The sequence below is a fragment of the Lactuca saligna genome, chromosome 5 (genome assembly GCF_052625555.1).
Source record: "Lactuca saligna cultivar CGN05327 chromosome 5, ASM5262555v1, whole genome shotgun sequence".
Taxonomy (NCBI): Eukaryota; Viridiplantae; Streptophyta; class Magnoliopsida; order Asterales; family Asteraceae; genus Lactuca; species Lactuca saligna.
The window spans coordinates 212477066-212483831 of record NC_136421.1 but is presented as its reverse complement, the minus strand read 5'-3'; positions in this window follow the sequence as shown (position 1 = coordinate 212483831).

The window sequence follows — 6766 nt, the reverse complement described above, 5'->3', positions numbered from 1 at the left end:
AGAAACTGTAAACCCTAGATTCGTGGGAGCCTCCATCATTTGAGAGAAATAGTTTTGGGGGAAGGAAATCTTGGAAGGGACTTGAAGATCAGGAAGGTGGCTTCAAAAGAGAGGTGTAGATCCGGGATCTACTTCAGTTTGTGTTCTTTTTGGAGGTATTAAGCTTCCATTTTCCCTTCCTTGCATCTAGATCTATTTTGTTATGAGTTTTGGGGTTTTATGGTTGATTAAGACCCATTTCGAGTTGGAAGCTCAGATCTGAAGTTGCTACTTCAGATCTAAGTGTATCTTGGCCTAGAGACTCATAAAGCATCAATTGTTGGGTTGATTGTTGAGTCCCTTTGTCTTAAACCCTAGTTTATAGTGTTTTGAGCCTAGATCTCCTCAGCCACACGTAAAGTTTGCCACTTTACGTTAGGAATAGACCTTAGAAGAGTGGATCTACAGTTTGGAGTCCATGCATGACTGAAAAGTCCTCTGCATGTATGTAGAACCGAATGGACTCCGCGAGTCCTTCGAGTGGACTCGGCGAGTAGCTTGAAGATGAGGAGGAACTCGACGAGTGGGATGAACAGCTCGACGAGTCGGATGAAGATGGGCAGGAACTCGGCGAGTTGGATGAACAACTCGGCGAGTTGGTTGGAGATTTCCTTGTGCTCGACGAGTCTATTCTTGGACTCGACAAGTCAGGTCGCGTGGTCCCAAACCCTTCGAGTTAAGACTCGAGTCAGCGAGTCGAGCCAGGACTTAGTGAGTTGGACAGGACAAGACTCGGGAATCAGTAGACTCGGCGAGTCAGTGGCTGACTCGGCGAGTCGAGTCGCGAACAGGAATATCTCTAAGTATATGGACTCGGCGAGTCAGTATGGTGACTCGGCGAGTCGGGTTGGCCTGGAAGGTTGACTGTGACCAGGACTTTGGCATTGGTAATAGTTGACTTAGTTGACCATTGGAGGTCAGTTGGACTAAGTGTTATATTGATATTGGTAGCTCAAGGAGCTAGTGGAGCAGCAGTTCGAAGACAGAGGTCAGGTAGCGGTCAAAGGGATTAGCAGCAGCAGTTCAGCAGTATCAGGTGAGTTACCTTCCAGTAGCGGTGGGTCTAAGGCCACAATGCCGGCCCACCAGTAGGAGATGTGTGATTAGATGATTGTTGTAACGACCCAATTTTCATGTCCAAAAATTTCATTTTAAAATATTACTTTTAGAAAACATTAATAAATAAAAACATTGTTTGATCACGCCATAACACATCGCAAACCATGTTTTAATAATCAAACCATACAACCCATCAAATATCAGAGTACAATCCCAGTGAATCTCGTAAATGCGGAAACCGAAGAGTGTGTGTGTGACATGCTGTCATTCAACTCCTTCATCCTACTCGCCGAGTTGTATGAACAACTCGTCGAGTTCATCTTCATCCGAAGAACACATATGCTAAGACTCGCCGAGTTGTATGAACAACTCGCCGAGTCTGTTCTTGATCTATGAATATTGCCTTGGACTCGCCGAGTCAGGGCATTGACTCGCCGAGTCCTATCATGAGTGAGTCCAGCTTTCAACTCACCGAGTCACCCCCTGTGACTCACGGCTCAACTCGATACGTCTAAAAAGGACCAATTCGGTGACTCGCGAGCCGACTCGCCGAGTCACATGAACGACTCGCCGAGTCGTCGCCATGCATCCACTAGATACACCGATTTGTTTGATTTCAGTCCATGCCATTCATAGATCTGGGCTTCTAAGACACGAATCATACGTAAAGTTTCCAACTTTACGTGTGGATCTTCACTAATATGGATTTTAGGGTCCAAAATGCCTCAAAAAGGGTAGATCTAGGGTGAACAAGCCACATGGGTCCATAAAGCTAACAGATCTGAGCTCTTGGAGCTCAATCTTGCCTAGATCTAAAGGCCAACCCACTTATTACGAAACATTAAGCACAAACAAGCTTGGGGAATGGCTCAAGAGTGTCTTAAATGAAATCTTAAGCATAGAAACAGGGGGAAAACGAGATATACCTCAATGAAACCGCTGAAAAACACAATGATGCTTGGATGGCTCTCCTTCCTCTTGATCTCTTTCCCCTTCTTGCCTCAAAACCTTCAAGAATCCACACAAGAGCCTCAAATTCACAAGAAACAAGCTTAGGACGAGTTAAGACGAGGGTTGGGAGCTCTGGGGGTGAATGGGGGCTGGCAAGAGGCAGATATGAGGTTTAAATAGGGTGCAAACCCCTGAAACTTAGGGTTTCATCCAACAGCGGTGACTCGTCGAGTCCAGGATATGGACTCGCCGAGTCGCCAACTTAAACGTGTCCTGGGTCTCGTCCCTACTCGGCGAGTCGGACCTTGTGACTCGCCGAGTCCAAGGCTAAAATAGGGCAATACTCAAATAAAATTCACATACCGGAAACCAGGTGCTACAAATCTCCCCCACTTATTTTAGACTTCGTCCTCGAAGTCTGCTGCCCGGTCCTGAAACAGCTCGGGGTAATGCTCCATCATCTCGTCCATCGGTTCCCAAGTCCACTCCGAACCCTTGCGGTGCTGCCATTGCACTTTTACTAGTTCTACCCTCTTGTTTCTCAACGTCTTTGCCTTTCTGTCAAGTATTGCGACTGGGCACTCAATGTAATTCAAGCTGTCATCAACCTGAATATCCTCCAATGGTACTACTGCTGAATCGTCCACCAGGCACTTCCGCAGCTGCGAAACATGAAAGGTGCTGTGGATGTGACTGAGCTCGGCTGGCAGGTCCAACCTATACGCCACCTTGCCCACCCGGGCTGCAACCCTGAACGGCCCGATGAACCTTGGGCCCAACTTGCCCCGCTTCCTGAATCGAATGACACCTTTCCAAGGCGACACTTTCAGGAGAACCATATCCCCGACTTGGAATTCCAAGTCGGATCGACGTCTATCGGCATAGCTTTTCTACCGACTCTGTGCAGTCTGAAGTCTGCTCCGAACCTGCTGGATCCTCTCGGTCGTCTCTAGCACCACCTCGGTGCTTCCCATGACTCTCTGGCCAACCTCACCCCAACATATCGGGGTTCTGCACTTCCGCCCATACAACATCTCGAACGGTGGTCGGTCAATACTCGCGTGATAGCTGTTGTTGTAGGAGAACTCAGCCAAAGGAAGATAGGTATCCCAGCTACCACCGAAATCCAACACACACGCCCGCAACATGTCCTCCAAAGTCTGGATGGTCCGCTCACTCTGACCATCTGTCTGCGGGTGAAAGGCGGTGCTGAAATGCAGACGAGTGCCCAACTCGTCATGGAATTTCTTCCAGAATCTGGAAGTAAAACGCACATCCCTGTCCGAGATTACCGATACTGGCACTCCATGCCGTGCCACAATCTCTCTGATATAGATGTCGGCCAATTTTTCGGCCGATATGCTCTCCTGGATTGGAATAAAGTGAGCACTCTTGGTCAATCTATCCACGATGACCAAAATCGAATCCACTCCACGTGCGGTCCTGGGAAGCTTTGTGATAAAATCCATCGTGATATCTTCCCATTTCCACAGTGGGGTGTCCAACGGCTGCATCTTGCCATGCGGTCTCTGATGTTCGGCCTTGACCTTCCTGCAGGTCAAACACCGCTCGACGTACCATGCCACATCCCGCTTCATGAAGGGCCACCAGTAATCCGGACGAAGATCCCTATACATCTTCGTCGCCCCAGGATGAATAGAAAATCGGGACTTGTGCGCCTCCTCCATCAAAATCTGACGCACGCCACCGTGATACGGCACCCACACCCTACGGTGTAGTGTCAAAAGTCCTCTGCCATCATAATCAAAGGAGGAAACCTGACCCACCACACGCTCGCTCTTCCGATACTCCTCCTTGATAGCCTCCTGTTGAGCCTCCCGAATCTGCTCCAATAGGGGAGTCACCACGGTCATCCTCAAACAAACATCCCTGATCGGCACCGTCTTGCGGCTAAGCGCGTCGGCCACCACATTGGCCTTCCCCGGGTGGTAAAGGATCTCGCAATCATAATCCTTCACCATGTCCAACCACCGCCGCTGCCTCATATTCAGATTCGGCTGGTCCATGAGGTACCTCAAACTCTTGTGGTCCGTGTAGATGGTACACCGAACCCCATAGAGGTAATGTCGCCAAATCTTGAGAGCAAAGACCACCGCCCCCAACTCCAAATCGTGCGTCGGGTAGTTTGCCTCGTGAGGCTTGAGCTGCCGTGAAGCGTAGGCAATGACATGCCCCCTCTGCATCAGAACTGCGCCCAACCCCGAAATGGACGCATCACAGTAAACCACAAAATCCTCTACGCCCTCAGGCAGGGCTAGGATCGGCGCCTCACACAATTTCTGTCTCAGCATCTCAAACGCAGCCTGCTGCTCGGGTCCCCACCGAAAGACCACGGCTTTCTTCGTCAGTCGCGTCAGGGGTACGGCTATCTTGGAGAAATCTTGGATAAACCTCCGATAGTAGCCTGCCAATCCCAGGAAGCTCCGAATCTCAGATGGAGACTTCGGGACCTCCCATCTCATCACGGCCTCGACCTTGGCCGGATCAACCAGAATCCCGTTCTGGTTGACGAGGTGTCCAAGGAATTGTACCTCGCGCAACCAAAACTCACACTTGGAGAACTTGGCATACAAGCTCTCCCTCCTCAGGGTCTCCAATACCTCCCTCAGATGCTCCTCGTGTTCCTCCCGAGTCTTGGAATAGACCAAAATATCATCGATAAAGACTATCACAGACCGATCCAGCATCGGTCTACACACGCGGTTCATGAGGTCCATGAACGCGGCAGGAGCATCGGTGAGCCCAAACGGCATCACCACGAACTCGTAATGACCATAGCGCGTCCGAAACGCAGTCTTCTGCATATCCTCCTCCCTGACCCTCATCTGATGATAGCCTGAACGCAAGTCAATCTTGGAGAACCAAGATGCTCCCTGAAGCTGGTCAAATAGGTCATCAATACTCGGAAGCGGGTATCGGTTCTTCACCGTTACCTTGTTCAGCTCCCGATAATCTATACACATCCGATGCGACCCGTCCTTCTTCCTTACAAACAGAATCGGGGCTCCCCAGGGTGAACTGCTCGGACGAATAAATCCCTTGTCTAGCAGCTCCTGCAGCTGCGTAGACAACTCCTGCATCTCGGGAGGAGCCAACCGATACGGTGCTTTGGCTATCGGAGCCGCACCGGGAATGAGGTCAATCCTGAACTCCACCTGTCGCTCCGGAGGTATCCCAGGTAGTTCCTCCGGGAAAACATCTGCAAAATCTCGAACCACCGGGACCTCGCTCACGGTCGCCTTACCCGCCTCCCGGGTATCCATCACATACGCGACATAACCCGCGCATCCCTGCTGAAGGTAGCACCTAGCCCTCGCTGCTGAACATACAGTGGGTCCACACTGCGGCCGCTCTCCGTGAATCACTAGCTCTCCCCCGCTTGGGGTCCTGACTCGCACTAGTTGCTGCGCGCAATCTATCACTGCCCCATTAGGGCTCAACCAATCCATACCAATAATCACCTTGTTCCCACGCAATGGGATGGGAACCAAGTCTACCAGGTAACGCTCCTCAAACAGTCGCAGAACACAATCTCGAAACACCATCGATGCTCGCACCGATCGATCGTCAGCAATCTCTACCTCTAACGGGCAATCTAACTCGCCTGAAGTCTCATGAAATCTCTTGCTAAGAGCAAGAGAAACGAACGATCGGGATGCACCCGAGTCGAACAATACCTGAACCGGAATGCCGTTCACATGGAACGATCCTAATACACATGTATACACACGGAGCACATATCAATATCATAACAACATAAATCAGAAGATAGAAGGAAAGAATCATACCCGTCACCACATCGGGCGCGGCGCGTGCCTCCTCGGCAGTCAACTGAAATGCCCGACTCCTCACTACTGGAGCCTCTGCCTTGCCCTGCCGACCGTCCGTGATCCGCAGGGTCGCTGGAGCCGGCGCCTTCACTGGCGCTGCAACTGACAACTGGGGGCAATGGGCCTTCTTGTGGCCCCTCTGGTTGCAGTGAAAACACAGCAACTCGGATGTCTGAATAGCTGAAACTGGAGCAGTACAATCCCTGCTAAAGTGCCCTGTCTTGCCGCACTTGTAGCAGCCTCCTGATCCCATCCTACACATCCCCACGTGCGTCCTGCCGCATTTCCCGCAGCGGCTCGATCCTGAATGACCTTTCGGTCTACCGTCTGATCCCTTGGGCTTCTTCCCCGAAGCCCCTCCTGCCTGACCGTCCTCTAGTTTCCGTTTCCGGATGTGCTCCAAATCTATCTCTCTCTCCCTAGCCCTAGCAATCATAGAGTCCAGGGTAGGGCAAGCCGAAAAGCTAACATGCTCCTGGATGTCAGCTCGTAGCATATCATGGTAACGAGTCCTCCTCATATCCTCGTCACCGGCATACTGGGGCACCAATAAAGCCCTCTCCCGGAACTTGGCGGTGATCTCCGCCACAGTCTCCGTCGTCTGCCTCATGTCTAGAAACTCCCTGGCCAGCTGCTGAAGCTCGACCGCCGGTGCAAACTCCGCCCTGAACCTAGTCACAAAGTCCGACCAGGTCATTGCCTCGATAGCCGAGGCTCCCAACGAGTCACCCACTGACTCCCACCAATCCCGGGCTCGGTCCCGTAAACACCCTGCTGCGTACCTCACCTTCGACCCCTCGGGGCAGAAGCTAGTCAACTGGGCAGACTCGATATCCGCAATCCACCACCTGGCTACAATGGGGTCC